This window comes from Macaca thibetana, chromosome 4, assembly GCF_024542745.1.
Source record: "Macaca thibetana thibetana isolate TM-01 chromosome 4, ASM2454274v1, whole genome shotgun sequence".
Taxonomy (NCBI): domain Eukaryota; kingdom Metazoa; phylum Chordata; class Mammalia; order Primates; family Cercopithecidae; genus Macaca; species Macaca thibetana.
In genome coordinates this window covers 74,881,753-74,906,187 of record NC_065581.1, presented here as the reverse complement: position 1 = coordinate 74,906,187, position 24,435 = coordinate 74,881,753, and the positions used below count along the sequence as shown (strand labels likewise).

At 36.2% G+C, this 24,435-nt stretch overlaps 1 protein-coding gene across 4 annotated transcripts in view; it reads right to left on the bottom strand.

The window, feature by feature from the left end:
- Positions 1–22,562, bottom strand: part of MEI4 (meiotic double-stranded break formation protein 4) — a 319,253-nt gene extending 296,691 nt beyond the window's left edge. For all 4 annotated transcript variants that reach the window (XR_007725107.1, XR_007725108.1, XM_050788273.1 and 1 more), the window contains exon 1: positions 22,145–22,562. The gene's annotated coding sequence lies outside the window, so the exon portion shown is untranslated. The remainder of the gene's footprint in view (positions 1–22,144) is intronic.
- Positions 22,563–24,435: the final 1,873 nt, after the last annotated feature.

Below are 24,435 nucleotides of genomic sequence, written 5' to 3'. Positions count from 1 at the left end.
CCAGGTTCTGTGGATAAGTATCCCCTGACATCAGAGAATAATAGATTCAATCCACTTTTATACCACAGAAGTTGCTCTTCTCCACTAAAAACCCATCAATTCATAGGATTCATGTTACTTACTCCACAACCCCACTGAGTACCACTACAACCCCAAACAAGCTAAATACTAGAAGACCATTTTTAAAAAATATAATACCTATGGCCGGGTGCAATGGCTTATGCCTGCAATCCCAGCACTTTGGGAGGCCAAGGTGGGCGGATCACGAGGTCAGGAGTTCGGGACCAGCCTGACCAACATGGTGACACCACATCTCTACTAAAAATACAAAAATTAGCCAGCCATGGTGGCATGCACCTGTAATCCCAGCTACTCGGGAGGTTGAGACAAGAGAATTGTTTGAACCCAGGAGGCAGAGGTTGCAGTGAGCCGAGATCACACCACTGCACTCCAGCCTAGGGGACCGAGCGAGACTCCGTCTCGGGGTAGGGGACAGGGAACACCAATAAACAGCATAAAGCATATGTTCATGGGCACTAGGGGAGGTCACACAAAACAGAAATTCATCTCTAGGTCTCCTCCTTGTAACAAGAACCGTTCAAGGTCAAAAGAGTCAAAAATCCTGCAGTCTAACAACTGCTATCTTCTCATCCTAGACAAATATAATTATGTCTCCCATAATAATGAGGACACCTTCCAAGAAATCCATCCTTAGGCCATTTCATAACTGTGTGAACACCATAGAGTGCACTTACACAAATCTACATGGTATAGCCTACTACACACTTAGCCTATACAGTATAGCCTATTGTTCCTAGGCTGCAAACCTGTACAGCACATTATTCTACTAAATACTATAGGCAACGGTAACACAATCATATATATTTATGTATCTAAATATATCTAAACATAGAAAGAGTACAGTAAAAATACGATATAAAAGATTTAAAAATGGTATACCTGTATAGGGCACTTAGATGAATGGTTCTTACACGTCTGCAAGTTGTTCCGAGTGAGTCCATGAGGGAGTGGTGAGTGAATGTGAAGGCCTAGCACATTACTGCACACTAATGTCAACTTTATAAATACCATACACTTAGGCTACACTAAATATATTTAAAATTTTTTTCTTTCTTCAATAATAAATTAGCCTTAGCTTACTAAAACTTTTTATCTTATAAACATTTTAGATTTTTTTAACTTTTTGACTCTTTTGTAATCACACTTAGCTTAGAAACACATATACATATATACATTGTACAGCCATGTCCAAAATATTTTTTCTTTATGTCCTTATTCTATAAGCTTTTCCTAGTTTAAACTTTCTATATTTATTTTTTACCTTTTAAATATTTTTGTTAAATACTAAGACATAATAACATACATTAGCTAGACCTACACAGGGTCAAGAACATCAATATCAATGTCTTCCACCTCCACATCTTGTCCCACCGGAAGGTCTTCAGGGGCAATAAAATGCATGGACCTGTCCTTTGATAATGCCTTCTTGCAGATTGTGTCCTGTAGGATCTGCCTGAGACTGTTTTGCTATTACCTTTTTTTTAGTAAGTACAAAGAGTATACTCCAAAATAATGATAAAACATATAGTAAATACATAATCCAGTAACATATTTGTTCATTATCACTATCAAATATTAATGTATCATGCATAATTGTGTCATACTTGTACATGACAGCAAGTGTACGTGTGTATACACCAGCATCACCACAAACGTGTAAGCAATGTGTTGGGCTACAACATTATGATGGCTCTTAAGTCACCAGAAGACAAGGATTTTTCAGCTTCATGATAATCTTATAAATGCACTCTGTCATTGACTGAAACATTGTTATGCAGGGCATGACTGTATACCAAACATTCCAAACTCCATGCTTCACCTACCAATCGGAATTTGCCTTCCTCAAAATTTGGATCTAACCAATTAGAGATCATGAATCCAAACAAATTCATGACAGTCAAAAACTGGCCTCAAGCTGACATCACAGCCAGGCCCTGGTTCCCATGAGAGATATAGGCAGAATAGCAGCAGAAGGGACATCTGTTTTTTTATTTTTGGTGATGCCATTTGTATTATGCAATTTTCTAGAGTCTTTTTTGTCATGCTATCTTGTGATAATGAAAGAGGTGTTTTACTGGTAATAGCATAAATCTATTTCATCTAATAAGTGGAATACTCAAGCAATAAGGACTAGCCTTGGAGGTATCAGCATGTTAAGTTCAACTCCAGGGTAATCAATTAAAATCAATTGTTTAAAACCATAAAAATGTTTCAAAGTAGTTCCTGTTGTAAAAGATACTCAGATTTTTACCTTAACATGGTTTCTGAGTCTAATTGTCCTTTCAGATACTATAAAAAAATTGTAAAAGTATCACCTCCTTACAAATATTACTGCAATACAGAAAATAAAAGAAAATAATTTACACATATAGTATATGTGACAATTTATCTTAAAATAAAACTTTAGAGATATTCTTATAATAAAAACATGTATTTTGCTGGATGAAAAGACTGTTCTGCTAAATTTATTTTCCTATGTCATTACAGGAGATTACAGATATGCAGGCTCATGGCTCAGATCTGGACTTCTGAAAGACAACTGTTACTGAGGCTGAGGTGAGGACACGTGGAGAGGTGAGGAAAAAAAAAAAAAAAAAAAAAAAAAAAAAAAAAAAAAAAAAAAAAAAAAAAAAAAAAAAAAAAAAAAAAAAAAAAAAAAAAAAAAAAAAAAAAAAGAAACAAAAAAAAAAAAAAAAAAAAAAAAAAAAAAAAAAAAAAAAAAAAAAAAAAAAAAAAAAAAAAAAAAAAAAAAAAAAAAAAGTGAAGAGGCCAAAACTGAGAGGCCATTTAACAGAATACTGCCACAATCCCACTTCCGTCTGAGAAATGAAAGGTACAAACAGGGCAACAGGAGAAAAAGTGTCAGGACAGAAAAGATATAACTGAAGTAAAATCAAAAGTACTTTGTGATCCCTTAGATAAGTTATACTAGGGAAGAAAAGATATCAAGAATGACCCCCAAGTTCCAGCTTGCACAACTATCTAGACAGTAATAATATAAACTGAGAAAAGAAGGCAGAAACAAAAGAGACGTGCAGGAAGGGCCAGCTAGCGCCACATGTTTCTTACCTAACTGCAAGGTAGAGCTATGCTAAGCCATTGGGAAAATGAAACTGGAGATCAGAAAAAAGATGGATATTGAGAAATCATGCGGGTGGCAGTTGAAGCCATGAAATAGACTGAGGCAAAAAATCCAAATTCACTTTTGCAGTAGCAAAGGTTGTTTTAAATATTTTAAAACAATTCTGTTTCTATCAACTGTTATCTTAATTCAAAGGTAATAATAAACCTTATATTTCTCAGAGAACTTTTCTAGCATAAAATGACTGAAGTAACATAAACATCTTAACCATAAGCCCACATAATTCGCCTCTCTATAGACCATTAACGTTGTATTTTTACCTACAATGACTAAACCTATGCTCATCATTCTAATAACCATTCTGTGTAGTGTGTGACAGCTCAATGACAGAAATTCAGTTCCACAAATATGTTTTGACAGCATATCACACTTGAGGCCCAAACTGTGCTAGAATCCAAACATAAAAAGATGAATTAGATATATTTCTTGCTTTTTTTACAGTCCATAGTGATGGGGGAAATGATGGAAAGAAAAAAGAAAAATTTAAGAAGAATTCAATCTGATAAAATAAAGTCAGAGAACAGAGGACGACACCCATAGGATCATCCTAACTGCCAGGCTCCCCTACCCAAAAGCTCTTAAACTCACACTGACTCTCTAAGAAAAAGAATGGCTGGATTGCCTGAAGTCACCATCCACCCATATCACTGCTTTTCTACAAAACATGCAAATACCACAGGAATCTTATTGAAGGCTTCCATGGTTATTTAACATTTATTATTATTATTATTATTATTATTATTATTATTATTGAGATGGGTCTTGCTCCATCACCCAGGCTGGAGTGCAGTGGCATGATCACGGTTCACTGTAGCCTCAAACTCCTGGGCTCAGGCGATCCTTCTACCTCAGCCTTCCTAGTAGCTAGAACTACAGGCGTGCACCACCACACCTGGTTAATTTTTTTTTTTATTTGTTGTACAAATGGGGATCACCCTATGTTGCCCAGGCTTATCTTTTATTATTATTAATCACAATAATTATAACTATTTTATAGTAAAGTACAACTACAATTTATGAATGATGATTATAAAAATGGAGATTAAACAAATAATTGAGGCCATGATGATGGATAAATTAAGAGACACCAAGAAATAAACCAATAATTTTCATGAGGATCTCTCCATATAAGTCCTTGTACTTCATGTAAATGGTTATAGAAAGTGGAACAAAATTTCAGGAAATTTGGACACTGACCACCCAAACCCAAGGCAGTTCAACTTCCAAGCTTCATGGTTGACAAGTTCTATCTGGCCTGGCTAGACTGTGACTGTATAACTGAGGCCATTAAATTGCTTTGTAACTAAGATTGAATTTATCAAAGAAAGATGACAAGTAAGCAGAGAAATTTGAAATGGCCATGAGAACAGCCATAGCAATGAAACACCTCAAGGACACTCGGCTGTAACTGTATCCAAAGCCTAGGCTTCTTCTTCCTTCATTATAGTTAGTAGTGTCCCATTTGAATTACTTATGGTTACCATTAGCTTTCTGTACAGGAAGAAATATGCACATGTGTAAATCCACAGAATTCTGTGAAAATCGATGTTATATCTATGGTTTTCCCTCCCTAAACTCTCATATTTACAAATAATATTTTGTAAATATTGAGATTGAGCAGAAAAGGTATATATACTGTAATTAAGGTATGATAGTGGGCTCTGCTTTGAGTAAACTGGTATTGATAAGAGATATTTTAACTGGATGTCAGCCAATTTTGACTCAACCTTTCTTTAAAAAAAAAAAAAAAACAGCAATGCTTCCTGTTTCATCTTAACCATCTAAAATGCCTTAAGGGGCACTTTTAAATTAAATTTTATTCACCCAGTATGGAAGACTTCTTAAACTAGATACATATAGCACATTAAACCTATTTAAGTGGTAAGGGGGAAATGACCAGTTTTACTGCATTAAAATTAAAACTTGTGTTCATCAAAGACATCATGAAAAAGTAAAGAGGTAAGCCACAGCCTAGGCAAGACATTTTTAATACAACTATTCAATAAAAGGTGACTATTCCTAGTATCTAAAGAGCACCTATAAATTAATAAAGAAAAGATAATCCATTAAAAATGGGCAAAACATATAACAAGCAATGCACAGAAAAAGAAAATACTATGCAAACATATAAAAAGACAGTGACATATGTACAAAAAGAGACATGTTAAAAACTGTTCATGCCTTCACTGTCTATCATAAAAATAATAAATTACGTATCTGTTGATAAAACAGCTAAATAAACTGAGGCATATTAATACAAACAAATACTATTAAGCAATAAAAAATAAATGAACTAGAGTTACATCCATTAAAATGAATAAATTTCACAGTTAAAAGAAAAAAGCAAGGTAGTAAAATGCATGTAATTTATGTAATTAATATGAATAATACTATATATTGGTTAAAAACATATCCATATGTAGACAAAGTATAAAGAAATATATGGAGTTGTATATCCCAAGCACTATGATTACTTCTGCAGGTGAAGGAGGAGTTGTAATCAGAAAAAGAGAAATTTCTTCTGTCTTGCAAAGATCTATTTTTTTTTTAATATGGGATGTGTATACACTCATATTTGTTGTATTACTGTCATTTGTTGCTTAATGACAGAGATGCGTCCTGAGAAATACATTATTAGGTAGTTCTATCATTATGCCAACATCAAAGAAAGTACTTAACAGGAACCTGGATGGCATAACCTACTACAAACATAGGCCCTATATGATATTGCTTATTGCTCTTAGGCTACAAATCTGTACAGCATGTTACTGCACTGAATACTTTAGGCAACTGCAACACAATGCTAAGTATTTGTGGATCTGAACATATATAAACATAGAAAAAATACAGTAAAAATGTGGTATTATAATCTTATGGAATTACCACAGTATATGCAGACCACTGTTTACTGAAATGACATCATGTAGTACATGACTGTATTTTGTTGTTCTTTTTTATAATACACATATTTTAAAACTCTTATTTTTCCTTAGAATAACTGAATAATCTTAGACGTGACTTAAAAACAAGGGTCTGAACATAGAATTTGAATAAAGAATTCACATCATTAATATAGTCAAGCCCAACCCCACTGTTGAAGGGAGTATTCACTGTGAATGTTACCAAAAAAATGCAGAAAGTTGTCTTTTTAAAGCATTGCTCTACCTTTTGCCGCAGAACATTACATTTCAGTTCTACCTGAAATACCTCTCTGAACTCTTTCTTCCACATATATAGAAGATCTTTTAAATAATCAAACATTAACTGCTTCCACATTTTAGAAGGGATAAGCAATAAATTATGTTTTCAGATATAAACTCCATCAAAAATATATGCACATTTACATTGGTTTTTAAGTGCCCAAAGCCCCTTTAAACCTAAGCAAGGCACCACATCAGGACACCATTCATACAATTCTTAGCAGAACCTGAACACTAAAGGACACAATTTGTTGTGGCAACTTTACTCAGCAGGTAGGGAAAGCCTAAGCCAAAGTTCACCTCTTCCAGGAGGTCGTCTTCCCTAACCATTTCATCCCATAGTGACTGTCCCTTCTCGTAACTCTTGTTGGAGTACTCATCACCTAAAACAATCACCATCTGCTTTTGTCCCTTCTCTCCTCTATTAAAATTCCTTGAGGGTCAGGGCCTACGTCATCTTCTCCTTCTTCACTCCTCCACTAACACCCCCAAGAGTGTCTGCGTAAGTCGACATTTTCTCAATTGAATTGGGGAGTAGAGAAACTAAGCCCTAACCTTCAGAAGAGAGGGCCTGTAGGCTGAATCTAGCTTTATGTTTTCCCAGTTGAATGACTCAGAGCAATCTCTGCATCTCATTTCATCCATAAAGCAAAAATGTTAGTCACAATTGTTTTAAATTGTTTCAAAGATGAAAGTAAATCATTGTTGAAAAACATTTATGATAGTACCTAGCACATAGTAAGCACTTAAGAATTATTAGTTATTATCATTATTAGTACTAGTACTACTACTACTATTACAGCTATACTATTATGCCATTTATGTGAAGAGAAGAAATGAGTCTTGGAAACCACTTAATGCTTCATTTAAAAGTCTCCTTCCTTTTATTAATTTAACCATTATATTGATCAATGTCTTCCTTGACACCCAATCAGTAATCTTGAATCCAAAATGCAGATCCTGTGTAACTAGAAAAACAATTAGTCAATTCTGTGCCCAAATGTTCATTCCTCCAGCAATGGTAATTGTTTACTTAACAAAAGCATCTATCACGATTGCTGTTATTAATTAAAGTTTGCACTGACCTTGTATCCCTCTCTTATCTGCTAAAATAATTTAATTCCAATATATTTGTAAAATCATAGATATTTTCATAAATTCATTACAAATACTGATTCTGCTAAAACATATAAATCCCTTCTCATTTAAAACAGAATGTAAGACGTGCGTGGTGGCTCACACCTGTAATCCCAGCACTTTGGGAGACCAAGGCAGGTAGATCACGAGGTCAGGAGTTCGAGACCAGCCTGGCCAACAAAGTGAAAGCCTGTCTCTACTAAAAATTCAAAAATTAGCCAGGCATGGTGGTGCACACCTGTAATCTCAGCAACTCAGGAGGCTGAGGTAGGAGAATTGCTTGAACCTGGGAGATGGAGCTTGCAGTGAGCAGAGATTAAGCCACTGCACTCGAGCTTGGGCAACAGAGTAAGACTCCATCTCAAAAAAAAAAAAAAAAAAACAGAATGTAAATGTACAATGCATTAATCTGGTCATTATTCTACCATACAAAGTATATTTGCAATGCTTTGGTATTTAGCAATGATAGATTTATAGCATTCTTCTGAAAGCACCCTGGTGATTAAAATGCATTTTAAAGCAAATTAAACATAATTTAAATAAGCAGCTGTAGGATATTTCAGGTACTCTGAGCAAACGTGATTCTGCAGATTTAAATTCAGGAAAGTTTGACACAGCACTAACTGCTAACAGCATTATTTGATCTGGGTAGATGTGCAAACACTGAACACCAAAAAGCATGTGTCAATAATTTATAGGTCTAAAGTCAACTCTCTTGAGCAAGGAAAATGTATCTTTCTATTTCTTTTCCTATATCCTAAGATGCTTTTTTGCTGCGAGAAAATTATTTCCTCTTCCCCTGCCAGTAGACAGATCACCTGTTACAATCAGACATTCTGCTGACTTCAGTTGTTTTCTTCCATGAAGACTAGGCAGAGAGCTAGCTCTATATGCATGTCACTAAACAACAAAAGATAGGAATCAGTGTGGAAATTCGGCACTCCCTACACCCCCAGTAATCTTAACTTCATAACCTACTTCAGGCAGATGAATGAGATTTTCCTGAGAACTCTATCTAGGCAGGTAGCATGTTTCCTAGACTCTGTTCATCCTGAGACTCAAGCTGAGATCCCAGCATCCCCCTGGGCATACCTAATCTCCTATGTATAGGTCTTAAACACATCTGAATTTCTGCTTCCCCTACCCTGTTCATTCCCCTTCATCTACCAGCTCCAAAAACCATAATAACGTGGGAACAGTCAACTAGCTTGGGCTGTGACCACTTTGAGACAAAGGCCTTATAGATACACTGTCAATCAGAAACCAGATATCAAGATAATGATGGGCTACAATGAGTTAATAAATACAAAATGCAATGATTTGTTGCTACTTTAAAATAAAAATTTGTATCCATCAAACTGTGACCCTGAGACATAAGAAAATGAAACCAGTAATAAACTTCTTTTTTTTTTTCATTTTAACTAACATTTTAGAATTTTATAATCATATTTCACTCTTGGGAGTCCAGCTCAGATAATCGTTTTGTCAGAAAACAACCTTGCAGTACAAGGAAATTAACAGACTAATAAATATATGGAATTGAAATATTAAAAGAACAGGCTGGGTGCTGTGGCTCATGCCTGTAATCCTAACACTTTGGGAGGCCAAGGAGGGCAGATCACCTGAGGTCAGGAGTTTGAGACCAGCCTGGCCAACATGATGAAATCCCATCTCTACTAAAGTAAATACAAAAATTAGCCGGGCACAGTAGTGCACACCTGCAGTCCCAGCTACTCAGGAGGCTGAGGCACGAGGCACGAGAATTGCTTGAACCAGGAGGTGGAGGTTGCAGTGAGCTGAGATTGCAACAATGAACTCTAGCCTGGGTGACAGAGCAAGACTCCATCTCAAAAAATAAATAAATAAAATAAAGAACAATTCACAAATTTGGTAACTGTACCTTTCTCCTGCTAAAAAAGGAAAAGCATTGTATTGTCCTTTTTGATGACCAGACCACATCAGAAACATAAATGTGACTGTAATTTTTTTATTTGTAAATCACCTGCTACATCCTGAGAACACAGCAGTGATAGAAAGAGATAAAGTAATGAGCTTATATTGTTTTCATTCTAGTTGGGGAGTCACAAAATAAATAAGTAAAATGTATGTATTTCAGATTGTGATAAACACAGCTGAGAATACAAATGCAGGTAAGATGAAGACAGAAGGTAAGGGTTGTTCGCAGTTTTAAATACAGCACCAGAAAAGGCTTCAGTTAGTTGACTTTTTCAGCAAAGATGCAAAGGGAAACAAAGGAACAAGAAATGCTGATGTGAAAAGCACGAAAAGGCAGGCCAAGGAGAGGGAAGCTGCAAAGCCTGAGTCAGCGGCTGTGATACATAGAGCACTTTTCCAAGCAACATCTTATTTAGTCACAACATAATCCTGTGCATCAGGGTTGTCATTATGGCCCTATCACAGATGAAGATCAGAGACTTGGCCATGTTGCCACTTGCCCAATGTCACACAGTAGGCATTAGTGCTAACATTCTAACCTAGGTGTTATGGTTCAGTCCAAAAATTTTTCTGCCTCAATGACTGCCTCCTAGCTGTGTTCAGTTCTGTGTATTAAATCTTGTCATAAATAACCAATGAACTATACTGTCAGAAAGGGTGAACATAATAGTGATGAGTCTACAAACCACATAGAGCTGCTGAAAAAAGAGAAGACTTAGAGGAATACAACATTTGAAAGATTCCCACAAGGAGAAGAGGGAAGAGAGATGTTCAATATTTCTCCAAAAGCAGAACTCAAACCAGTATGTGCAAATTGCAGGGAGACAAATTTCCCATAAATAGTTGAAAAAGTTTTCTAGTAATGGGAGCTGTCCAATAATGAAATGGTCTGTCTGGTGAAGGTATGAAATGCCAATTACTAAGTTACTCAAGCTTAGGCTGCGTGGCCATCTGTCTGAGATGAGAACAAACTTAACATCCACTGATATGAAGACTACAAGGATTGACCAATGTCTTTTCCAATTCTGATTCTGTGACTACACAAGCCCCTGGACAGAGTCGTGTGGCAGTTAAAAGTTCCAGCTGTGAAGTCAGACAGCTTAGTTAAAATGCTGGCTCCACCAATTACAGACTTTACCTTTGTAAGTCTCAGTTGCCTTACCTGAAATGAGGCTAATAACAAAAGCTACATCATAGAATTGTTGTGAGCATTAAATGAGATATTCCAGGTAAAGGATTTAACACAGTGCCTGGTACATAGTAAGAACTTGCAAAGTTTAGCTGTTATGATACAAACATGTATATTTAGGAGGATGTATATAAAATGTATACATAATATGTAAAACATGTGAAAATTTGTTTTCCTCTCTCTGCTTTTACTCTTTCATTCAGCAGTAAGACTAGTTCAGTATCCAAAACTGAAGCACAATTACATGAGGACACTAACAATAACAGTAATAATTAAACCCTTAAAAAGTCAGCTTCTTAGCCTAATCATTTCATATTACATCTCTCTTTATCATCTGCATTATTCTACAAAAGATGGTGCAGAAAAGTTTATCTTTTAAACCTTTTAGGCACTAATTTAAAACTTATGAAAGAAAAATCATAATTTTCTTAATTGAAACAACAATTAAAAATCCAGTCTTTCAGTATGAGAAATGATATTTAACAATCTTCATCTGTGTTTTCGATGTGTGTGTGCAAGAACTCAAGTGTACATGTGCATATATGCACATAGACACACACACATGCTTCCTCTTTCAAAATAAGGGTGCTAACCTAGAAAGCCAAAGAATATTTTTATTTAAATCTTAATAAATAAAATGATTACAGACATTTATTAATGGGGGCAAGTATTTTATGTATCCATGTCTGTATTAACAGAAAATGAAGGACAAATAAATATAGAAAGTTGCATCTGTATGCTGAAGTCTGGAGATGCTTCTAGATGATGGAAAGTGAGTTCACAATTTTAGATTAATTCACCATCACTCTTTTGTCACTCTGGAAATGGTAACATTTATTATTCATAAAGAAGACATTCAGGAATGGACCTGAATGATCAAAGAAAGCCTGCAGTTTAGAAAAAACACAGAAAATATTACTATGCTTTATTTCCGCCGTGGGAAGCTCACTGCTTTTAGAAAGTCATGGTATGATAGATCATAGAAAAGAAAATGATTACTTTCAAAACAATAACATTTTTATGATATAATAGTGTATGTATGGATTTATATCTATCATCTTATTTAATCCTCCTCATAATCCTGTGATGTACCTTTTATCATCTCTGCTTTATCAATAGAGGCTCAGACAGTAAAAGACGAAGATATAGTTTGACTCCAAAACTTTTAATCTCTCTTCATTGACTGCCAAGTGAACACACTAAATTAGCATAGTTAGACACAGATAATCTATTTCAGTATATTTCAAATACAATAAAATATACTTAACATCAATACTATGCTGAATATAATGTATATCACGGACACTAAGGAGCTTTCCACTAAAAGAAATGATACAGTCTGTTGCCCAAGGATAGGGTCAGGAATCCTACCCAGCCTCCATGGGCATGAACAGTACTGAAAATACCTAACAATCAGCTCTTAGAAATTACTCCCAGACACTCTGTAACTTCTGCTTATTAATCTCAGGTTTGCCCTAGAAAGCAAAAGAGTATAATGTTCACTTTCTCAAATCACCCTCCAAGGATCTAAAGCAAACCATCATGCTCTCCCCCTGCAAAATTCCTCATTTCTCATAACATCATAATATTAAGTTTCCTTTTCATTCTGGCAGCCCCTCTAATGAGTCCTTGATTCGTCAAAATCCCTCTCCAGTAACACCCAGTATTCAGTTTGGTGGTGGACATAATCAGTTACAAATTCAACCTTTTTCTCAATTCCACCCAAGATGCCACTAGGTTGTGGAACTGTCAGGTCTCAGTGGTGATTCAGACTGTCACAATGGAGAAACAAATTACAAGTCTTTTTTTTTTTTTTTAATTTTTATTTTTAAGCTAGATTTCTAACCACACAACTGATTCTGCTGAGGACCAAAAACACTGCTACTCTTCCAGCTTCACTTTTCTCCACTGCCTGTGGACAGTCTGGCTACACAGGATTCTTGCTGCCTCCCTAACAAACCATTTGCTCTCATGATTGTGAATCTTTGTCACTGATACTTTCTGAGGAATACATCCTTCCCCCGTTTTCCTGCCTACAGGTTCTCCACTCACCCCTCATGGTCTAGTTCAACTGCCCCTTCTGAAATTAACTGCTCTCTTATCTGCATTACCACAGCACTCTGGGATGCTTTTTTTTTGTTTGTTCTTAATCAACCTTTATTGAAGTACAATTTAAATATAATAAAATTCACCAATTTTAAGTGAATAATTCAATTAAGTATGACAAATGTATAGTCATGTAACCACTATCATTACCATAATATAGAATGTTTCCATCATCCCTTTACTTTTTTTTTATTTTTTTTATTTTTTATTTTTTATTTTTATTTTATTTTTTATTATACTTTAAGTTCTAGGGTACATGTGCATAACGTGCAGGTTTGTTACATATGTATACTTGTGCTATGTTGGTGTGCTGCACCCATCAACTCGTCAGCACCCATCAACTCGTCATTTACATCAGGTATAACTCCCAGTGCAATCCCTCCCCCCTCCCCCCTCCCCATGATAGGCCCCGGTGTGTGATGTTCCCCTTCCGAAGTCCAAGTGATATCATTGTTCAGTTCCCACCTATGAGTGAGAACATGCGGTGTTTAGTTTTCTGTTCTTGTGATAGTTTGCTAAGAATGATGGTTTCCAGCTGCATCCATGTTTTTTATCGCAAGGTAGTATCTACAGCCATCTGCGGGTCTTTCTCCCCTGAGAGCGAGGGAGCCCATTAGAGCCAATCAAGCACTATGTCTTCTTTGTGTTGTTTCTAGCACACAGCTCAGTGGGAAAGATTAAGCCATATTATATATGAATGCTAAATGATAAAGGGTTGTGAGTGAAATAGTTCACAGAAAGGAGTGATTAATTCCAGGTAAAGAATCACAGAAAGTTTCAGGAAGTAGATGGTACTTAGGGAAAGACAGGATAAATTAGGGAAATTTATTGATATGGAAATGAGATCATACAGGCAATGGAAAAGGCATCAACAGAGATGAGAAAAGCCATGAGACTGGCTGGAGTATGGGGCATGGTGAGCCTCAAAGGGAAATGTAACAAATGTCTGTTGGATACCTCTGAAAATTGGATACCTGAATTCACTTTATATTCATTTACTCATTTAATTACTTCATTTTATTACCTCATTTAGAATTATGTAATGTGAAATTTAGTATCACTGTTTAGAGCTAAGGAAATTAAAATTCAGAGAAGGTGGCTTTCTCAAGGCTATGCAGTTAACAAGCGGTAAAACTGTGTTTATAATATTCATCTTTCTGTACATATTATTTCCATATTACAATTTATGGGCTTGGGAGTAGGAAATAAATGTAAGCTTGATAGGAATGCACTTCCCTGAACTACCAGTGGTCATCTCGTGCCTGTCCTGATGACCACCATCTCAGCCTACTAACACAGCAACACATGTGTGCATGCACACACACACACACATGCACACACAAAGGCATGTAGAAACATTAACTCCAAAAGCACTTACGGATAAAGGAGTCATGTGTTTTTTTCTAAAGACTTCCCCAGTGAGACAGGAGGAAGTAATACTGCATATCAATCAATTCTAAAAATCACCATAAAAATCATTTCAAATATATCGTAAAGAGGCAAGACTAACATAAAGGCTAGAAGAGGAGGAGAATTTGACTTCCTAGCTTTGCCCCTTACTAGCTATGTGACCTCAGACAGAGATTATGCAACCGCTCTGTGCCTCAGTTTACTCACTGTAAAATGGGAATCAAAATAGCACCTACCTTAAAAAGTTGCTGAGGAGACAAAATTAGTTCATTGACATGTGATCCCTATGAACTCTATCAATCACACTGTAAACACTCATTGCAATGCTTGATCCACTTGAGACTAATATACAGCCATGATTCAATCCCAGGCCCACTGCCTCCAAATCCTGTGTCTCCACATGGACCTGACTATACATTTATGAAGGACTCAAAGAAACAAACTAGTGTGGGTTAGTGTGAACAGGAGGAGGAGGGACTTCTGAAGTGTACCTGGAATGTTTGAAGATGGGAGGAATTCAGAGAGGCAAAAGAGGGGCAAAAGAGCACTTCAAATTGGGTCAACAGAGCAGACAGCATATAATGGCATAGGTGTTCTTGGAAGAATGCATAAGCTCCTTGACTAAAGAATATGGTATTAAGGAATAAAATAAAATAGCATAGGGAAGTTGGGGTCTTGAAAGTCAGTCAGAGGGGTCTTGACTTCTTAAAGTAGACAGCTGGAAACCAATGCAGCCTTCAGAGTGGATGAGTTAAAAAAAAAAAAAAAAAAAAAAATTCCAAGCGGTGTTTTAGGAGGATTAAGCAGGGACAGAAGGAGCTGAGGGATTGTTGACACCACACAGTAAAGAAGGGCTGGAAGAACTAAGCCAGGATGCTAACAGTGTGCACAAAGAATACAGGAAGCTCTAAAAGATGTTTGTGAAATTGAAGGGCTTGCTTCCAGATTGTTAAAAGAGAGGGCAGGTGACTGAAGACTGGAGTATGATTCCAATCTTAGGTCGGTGAAGTGATGGATCCCAGTTGGAAATCCTACTAAAATTACTGGAAAGTACAACATGTACAAAATAATACTGATATAATATTTACTCAGCCCACTTGAACTATTCTCTGAAGTTGTTTCTTTAATTCTTTACTGAACTTCAGCTTTTAGATCAATGAGTAATGAAAACGAGGTAAGTACATTAATAATTAAGGAATCTAGTTCCAGCCAAGTAGTTTGAATCAGTAAGTTTCTCAGTGATCTTATGCAGTAGCTATATTTTTGAAAAAAGGCTGAGAAACTGGGAATTTGTCTATTATTTGCCACTATATTTTTACAGCAGCAATTCAGCATGAAACATACTGCCAAAGTCTTTGAGCTGAAACAGTTGCTTCATTTGGTGTCTGCGATTATGCTGTAGTTACTTGTATTCACACAGCAATAAGGTAACACAATTTTGGTTTTTGGAAACTGATTTTGATGAAGAGGGTTTACCAGAAATATTTGTAATTTTTAAAACCTATTTGTTACATAGTTTAAATACTGTCTAGTAATCATCAAATAAATGATGGATGATGGACAGTGGGTGAATTTTTTAATTAAAAGATAATCTTTATAAGAATAGGAAACTAAATTATTAAGAGTGGATTATTAATTAAGAGTAAATTATTTAGAGCCATATCTATAAGAGAAATAATTATTTAGGAAACAACAATCTCTTGAGAACTACCTAAGTGTTTTATGCACCGTTATGAAAAGGCAGATTATCATAAGAAACTAATATTCTTTCAGTAAATGTTCAGAACCACTTATTGGTTGTGCCAGGCACTAGAGTTAAGGATATCCTTCCCCTTAGGAACATTTAATCTACTGTGAAAATAGAAAAATAAATAAATACATAAAATACCAACTAATGCATGAATAATAGAGCATAGATAAAGTACACAACAGTTCAGACAAGAAAGAAAGCAGCTTTCTCCTGCCAGGAAATAAAAAGGAATGGATCATAAACAATCAGGTATTGTAAAACCTATTTTTGAGAATTTTTAAAATATGCTCTGTTTTATTTTTTAATCTTGCAAGAGACAGACATTCATGAAAATAGGAAGTCATAAGAAAAGAAGCAAGCAATCAATCAGCAGTCTCTGAAATATATTTTCTAACAATTATCTTAAAGATTAACAAAGCCATATCTCTCTCTCTCCAACAATCAAAATTACATCTTAATGTGTTGTTTTCATTCTTCTACTCATCCAGATTAAACTAAAGCACATGTTAAATACAAGAGGATTTATTTTCCGGAGTTCTGCCATGGTGAAAGCAATCTAATCAAAAATGAAATGAAGAATGAGCTCACTGAATAAATCGGAAGGAAGAATTAAAGAGCTGACAGATACTTGGAAAGCCTGTTAAAAAGTAAATTGGACTTTCATTATAAAAATTGACTTAAATGAAGGATATACTTAAGAACCTACTTCAGAACATTTCCTTAAAGACAATTTGATTATCAACTGAAAATATTGTATTTTAATATATTTTACCATATTTCCAAAATCTAAGGAGTATAATAATGGACATAAGAACAGAGTGAAATGTCCAAACAAAAAATCCCAGAACAAGATACTAAAAGTCTCTGAGTCTACTGATGTCTGTCGTTTAAATCTGAAACCTAAATAATAAAAAGTTCAACAAATTACTTTAAATAGTGCTCCCAATAGTAATAAAAGAATGATTCCTGTACTTTTGTTATTTTAAGGAAAACCTAAAGAAAAATGGGATAGTATACACAGCCCTCTAAATATCTACAGTTTGTAAACTATTTTATCTCCTTGATAGAAAGCCTTGAAATATATGTAAGTCTAATAACAGAAAGAAAAAAGCCCTCATCCAAGACAACTGTTCATATTTTAACAGCAGAGGAGGAAGTATAAAAAGGGTTAAGATTATATTCTCCCTTAAATTTGCAAATAAGGGAAGAGGAAATGTTGGTTCTTCTCATAGTCATTGGAGGGCTCATGCTTAACTAAGCTCTATCGGACAACACAGAAACAGAGCTTATTGCAGCACTGTTCACAATAGCAAAGGCTTGGAACCAACCCAAATGCCCATCAGTGATAAACTGGATAAAGAAAATGTGGCACATATACACCATGGAATACTATGCAGCCATAAAAAAGGTTGAGTTCATGTCCTCTGCAGGGACATGGATGAACCTGGAAACCATCATTCTCAGCAAACTAACACAGGAACAAAAAACCAAACACTGCATGTTCTCACTCATAAGTGGGAGTTGAACAATGAGAACACATGGACACAGGGAGGGGAACATCACACACCAGGGCCTGTCAGAGGGTGGGGAAGGATAGCACTAGAAGAAATACCTAATGTAGATGACGGGTTGATGGTTGCAGCAAACCACCATGGCATGTGTACACCTATGTAACAAACCTGCACGTTCTGCACATGTATACCAAAACTTGAAGTATAATAAAAAATAAAAATAAAAAATGAAATAAACAAAAAAAAGAAAAAGAAAAAGAGCTTCTCTTCTAGCCCCCCTGTTTTAAACAGATAGAAATGGTAAGGTACTCAAAAACTTACATTTGTTACACCTATGTAACAAACCTGCACGTTCTGCACATGTATACCAAAATTTGAAGTATAATAAAAAATAAAAATTAAAAATAAAATAAAACAAACAAAAAAAAAAGAAAAAGAAAAAGAGCTTCTCTTCTAGCCCCCCTGTTTTAAACAGATAGAAATGGTAAAGTACTCAAAAACTTACTGTCTGAAGAACAGAGGATTAAAATGTGAATTTGACTCATTTACAAAATCCCAATGTAAAGAACAAGGACAGTGGAGAGAAGTTGTGTATACAATATTCCATCAACCAGATGCATCTAAATTGAACTGGATTATCAATGAAAAATTACTGGATTTCAATATATCTTGCTGTATTTCCAAAATGCGAGGGGAACAATAATGAACATAAAAAACAAATAGTAGTAGTACTATTTTTTTATTTACATTGTTTTTTAGTGTTGTATTATTGTTTTCAATGTTTTAAACATATTCAATCTGTGGCTGGTTTGAATCTATGGATAAAGAACCCACAGATAAGGAAGGTCTACTGAATTTGCTCTACCCAAAATGGCAGTACCATAGCATGTCATAGAACCTGAAAATCTGAATATAGAACCATTTAGCCTACCTCAGGTAATTTTCCATCAAATATTCTGTTCTTACTCTCTTATTCAACAGATATATTTAATTATCCCCAATCTGTCAGGCACTGTGGTAGACACAAGGATATAACAGTCAACAAAACAAGTCTATCTCTGCCTTCATGGAGCTTTTGGCTATCAATCATTCCAATCTATAACACTCCCTGTTCAGTAAGGAATCTCAGAAATGCTGTAAATCAAAGATTGGAAAACTGGCCCACAGGCTAAATCTGGCTGGCCTGCTTCTATAAACCACATTTCATCCAAACAGACATGCTCATTCATTCATGTATCATTACTTTTGCACTACAGCTTTGCAGTTTAGTAGTTGCAACAGAAACAGTATGGCCTGCGAAGCCTGAAATATTTACTCTATTGAATAAATATTTATTTTTTTCTGGCACTGTTCAGAAATAGTTTGCCAAGCCTTGCTCTAAATAAAACCTAATGCTTTAAGGATGTATATTAAAAGATACAGACTGTCACTCATAAAACAGCTCTGAATTCCTTAGTTACAAACTATATGATGGGGGGTTGACTTCCTACAGGGATGTATTTCTACCACTATAATGTTTATTTTCACTTTCTTTCCTTGTAAAGGCAGGTAACAACAAAAGCATTATGTGGCTACTATCTTCTATTAACAGCTTACTCTCCTTAGATGATGTTAACATTGTCTTACGTCTAATCTTTTGATAGATCAGAGTTCTTCACATCATAGAAGGCCCATTTTTCAGAAAAGATTCTTTTCTCTGAATCAAATCAAATAAATTTTGACAGGGGTGATTTTAGGCTATCTTTTAAATTGAACAATAAAATTGATTGTAAAAGCACTTAGCCAACACTCAAGTGCTATATAAATGCAAAATCATAGCAGCAATAGTACCTTCGTTTCCCTGAAGATACATGAGTGGATACTTAATCCCCAATCACTTGATCCAGAGAGCGTTAAAATTTTAAATGAAAGAAAAGAAGACTAACCTTCACTGGCTGTTACCAAAAAGTCCTAATAAGAAGTGACAGGCCCTGTGCTCACTGTGGTTCCACCAAAGGATGTTAAGACGCTAAGGCTGTGGCTGAAAATCGATTTGCCAAACCCAAAACCGTTTCTTTCCCTAATGGGAATTAATGTAGCATGAATAAAATTTAATGGCTACTTAGTTCATATTTAGCCACCATAATGCAGAAATAACTGGCTTGAGAAAGATCCTTACAAAGCCTTGGTTTTTGAAAGTTTTCCCACTTTATCAACCTATTGGCAAAATACATTTCAAGTGCTCAAGAGTGGAGAACCAGCTCACCAGTAAACAGAGAAGAGGAAATGGGATGATAACAGGGCAAGAGAAGGCCACATTAGGGGTGGGAGGGCTGACTTGGTAACAAGAGAGATCCCTTTTAGGCACCAGCTTAAACATTCTATTCTTGAATATTCCTTCCTTGATACCCTCAGGCCATGTCAATTCCTTCTGATTACAGGTGCTCTTAAAATTCTATACTGTTTCTCTCAGTTATCACAATTACAGTTGGATAATCCGTATGTAGTCAGTTGTTTGATGTCTATTGGCCTTAGTCGTAAGAGAGCTCCACTGAGCCCACTGCCTATCTGTTCAGAGCAGAAATCTCTGTGGCTAACACATGATAAGCTCTGAAAATCTTAGCTGAATAACTTAACATGAATGGATAGATAAGCCAGCTGGATTCTAGGCACTCTGCTGACACATAAGGAAGCTATGATTACTCGATAATAATCTCCTCAAAAATAGCCAATATCTTCCTTCCTATCCTTTAACATAAGTTATATTCTAAGAAAGTGCACTAATTGCATACCAAACCCTTATACCTTTTCCATCAATCCTCTCCTCTCAGCTCTTTCAATGTCGTTTCCTGAATTGACTTCTACCTTTCAATACATAATCATGTTTAGGTTGCTCCCAGTTTTAAAAAAAGAAAAAAAAAAATTATCCAATCACCCCCACCCGACCTAGGTGTTCTTACCAAGGTCGCAAATGACATCACAACTGCCAAACCTTAAGACCACTTGCAAACCCCCATTCTATTTCTCTACAGTATTTGACCCTGACAACCACTCTCCTCTACTCTTAAAACACTTTGTTCTCTGACTTCAGCAGCCTTACTCCCATGATTATTGTCCTGTATTTTAAAATGTGTCTACATTTTTTCCTCAAACCCTTAGTATCTTGTCATTATGATTGTATCAGCCTTCTAACTGATCTCTAACTCCCTCCAATCTATTCTCCACAATGTAGTCATACGTATGTTTGCCTCAACAATGCTCCTAAGTGACCTAGCCTAATTTAGCTAGCTTTGTTATAATAAATTGTCACCCTGATCTTCAGCTTCAAGCACCTTGGTATGGCACAGTTTAATGTACACATGCCTTACGAAAGAATTAAAATATTCTCTTTGATCTTCACCACAATATCCAATGGACCGTTAACATCCTCATACACACTAAAGACATGGTATAACGTAACATTTTCTAAGCTTTAACAAGGCCTACAAAACACTTTTTGCAAAGCTGATTCCAAATACTGGCATCCAGACACATTCACAAAAAAAGAATAAAAAACATACTCATGGTTTTCAATTTTTGTGTGACCATTTTCAAATTTTACATCTGAATTATGTCATTTATGGTCCATTATCATGTCCTCAAAATCATCCATACATGTTTCAAATTACACATGCCCTTTATTGCATTTGATCTGAAACTCTTCTGAAGGACTAAGTCCTCACATATAAAAATAAACAGAATAATGGATACCAACTCACAAATCCCCGTCAAGTGACTGAGTCTCTTTGCAGTCATATGACATGCTGTAAATCTCTCGATTTTAAATAGACAACAAAAATACAAACAAGTCTTCCAAAAGTGATCAATGTGTGTAATCAATTTGACACAAATGTTGCTATTGAACAATATATTCTATTCATATTTTTCTACATTATGTGCATGCTATGAATATTAAACAACTGCACATTGCCTTATCTATGGTTCCTGATGGAATTCAAGTCCAAATGTGTCTGCAATTCCAGACTTTAAAACCATTCAAAGCTTTTCAGTCCAAGAGGCAGACTTAATTCCTGCCTCTTCAAACAATCTAGACTTACCAAGACATTGTGTTTTCTCCATACATATGTGGCTTCCTGCCTTTATTCTTAACAAGCCCTTCATTTGTACTGTACTCCTCACTTCTGCCTTTTTCAAATGTTTTTTATCCCTCCTTAAAGGGCCACCTCCTCCATGAAGCTTCTCCATCAAGCCCCCATGTCCCACACTACTTTATCAAATCCTTCTTATACAAGTTCACCCTTTACCCTCAATGCTTGCTATGGATCTATAAATCCCTTGCTAACTGAAGCCTGTGAGGTCCTTGAGACAAGAGACCACGGCTGTCCCACCTTTGACACCTACAGCACTTCACCTATTTTGTCCAATAGAATGGGTGCTTAATAAAAGATCTGCTCAGTGAATGGATTTGACAACTCCACCAAAGACCTCAAAACACAGGCCTCTCTTCCAAGCTCAAGAACCATTTTGGTGGTCAAGCCAGACTACAACATGCTCAGACTCCGGAATATACCACAGAAATCCACACAGGTGTGGGCCGATGCTTCAGTAGCTCCACAGCAGATGCAGTCTATAATCAATTAGGCAAACAGAAATGTCCAAACGTGTGCGGAGCTCCATACACACCTGCGAATATTGCGAGCTCACGTCCAAATCCAGGGCACGTGGAAGGGACAAGTGGTCCACAGGCACAGAAAGCCAGGCCTCGCGCGGTGGGAGGGCGTCTTGGAAATCTGTGCAGGACCCGCCCCACCTACCTTCTGGGTTCCTGTAGCGGGGGAAGGCGCCCTCAAGCGGGCACAGGCGCCCTGGAGCAGGCGCTCTGCGCCATCCCCAGGGGCGGGGTTCCACGTGCTGCCCAGCAGGTGGTCACCAGCGCTAGCCCGGAAACGCTGGCCCGCCCAAGGCCTTCCACTCCTCGGGGAAGTGAGGCGGGAGCCGGTTCCGGAGACCACAAGCCCCAGAAGCCCGTGCGGCCGACTCGGCCCCTACTGCCCCTCTAGGCGGCTTGTTCCCAGGAGGAGCCCAGGGCTCCACAGCGAGTCTAGAGAAAATAACTCTAGCTTTGAGCAGGAGCCTAGTCAACTGGGGCCCTCGGCTCTACGGACCAGGCGTTCTGTAATTTGGGCTCGGGGCCGGAAATGGCGCAGGCCCAGTATTTTTCCTCCGGAGAGCGCCCCCTCGAGCTTGCTCGCCTGAAAGTGAGATTAAGGCCTTGAAGAAAAAAAAAATCGCTAGAGAGACATATCACGGAAATAAGTGCATTGATTCTAATGAGGGAGCAGGATGGGAAAGGGGGACTTCGGGACCTGATGAAAAGATGAATTATAAAACGATTTTTCTTTTTCCAAAAGTGAAATTAAATTTTTATTTCTTGCAAGAAATTATGATTGTAGAGTGATTTTTCTCACCTTCCTATTTTTCACATTGTATTTTTGCCTTTATTCTTAATCATATATTTTTGCCTTATATGTTGTTTTATAATTCTTTCATGTGCTAGAATCTCAGCTGGATTCTAAACATCCTGAAGGCAGATTCTCTGTAGTATGTAGTATTACACACAATGCTTAGTTGCTGTTAAGTAGAAATCTTAATGTGTTATTTATAGAATAAAATATCAAGTATTTTTAAATAGAGATTTATTAAACTTATTTTACTAAATGGATTTTATTTTATTAAGACATTCATTTGCATCCAATCAGTTATTTTAAATTTCTATACAATGTTAAGCATGATTGCTTTAGCCATCTGCCCATTAAAGAAATTCAAGGATTTTAAGTCTACTGTAATTTGTTTGATACCATTCATCTTTAAATCCTGCAAAGATAAATTTAAGATAAACCAAGATTGAATTATCTTGAACTCCAAAGTAATGAACAGTAAATTAATGGCTTACTGTATTTGCTGTTCTTATTAACAAATGTAAAATCCAATCATCACAATTCGTTTCTCAGAGAGATAAACAAGGGTCAAGTAGGGGAAATGTAGAAAAGTTGCCTGTGTCCCTGCATGTGTGAAATTCCGTTTCAATTCCACTCATTCATTCATTGAAACATACTGGAATGAACTCGTGTTATGCCAGCACATCCAGGAGGCCAGCTCAGTCTCTCTTTAGCTGCCTCCCTTTAATTTGTCTCACAAGCTTCCTGTTCAGAGTGTTCCATCCACTAATGTCTTAACATTCTCCATGGTGTCTGAGGCAGCTACCTTCACAACTCTTTCATGTCATTTAACTGTTTCTCAGTCTTCTGGCTAATCTTTACGTGATCACTTTCATACCTGCTTTTGCCTTGTATTCCTATTGGTCATCACTTACGGACTGTACTTGCTTCACATTCATTGCCAGCACATAACTGGAGTTCAATCCTGTTGAACTCACAGGGTGAGTCATGATTATTGCCCTATACAAGTGCACAGTCTGATAATTAAACCAAATGGGTAAACAACCAAAATACAGTGCAATCACTGAAATCCACGGGAAAACTGCAAACTGAATTTTAATGAAATCGTACCCTTTCACATTAAGCCTTAGGTAGGTATCTCTTAATCTAAGTAAAATTTATAATTTTCTTTGAGCTTCTGAAAATAATGTGGTTATGAATTTTCCAAAAGTATATAACATAGAATAACTTTCAGGAAAATTGTACGTTTTTGTACTGATTTTGGCCTCTCTCATTTTTAATGAGAATACATAATAGGTAATAAGTACATTTTTGTTGTAAAAAGAAATTAATGGACTCCAGGTACTTGAAGTATTTAATTCTGTGCCTTTTAGGAACTACTTTTCTAAAAACATCATTTGCTTTGACCCAAGCCACTTTTCTAAAGGAGTTTATAAATAACAGAAGGTGAAAATGTGAAAAGATATGTGTAAGGTCTTTTACCTCTTCCTGTTATTCATTGCATTTAAATACAGA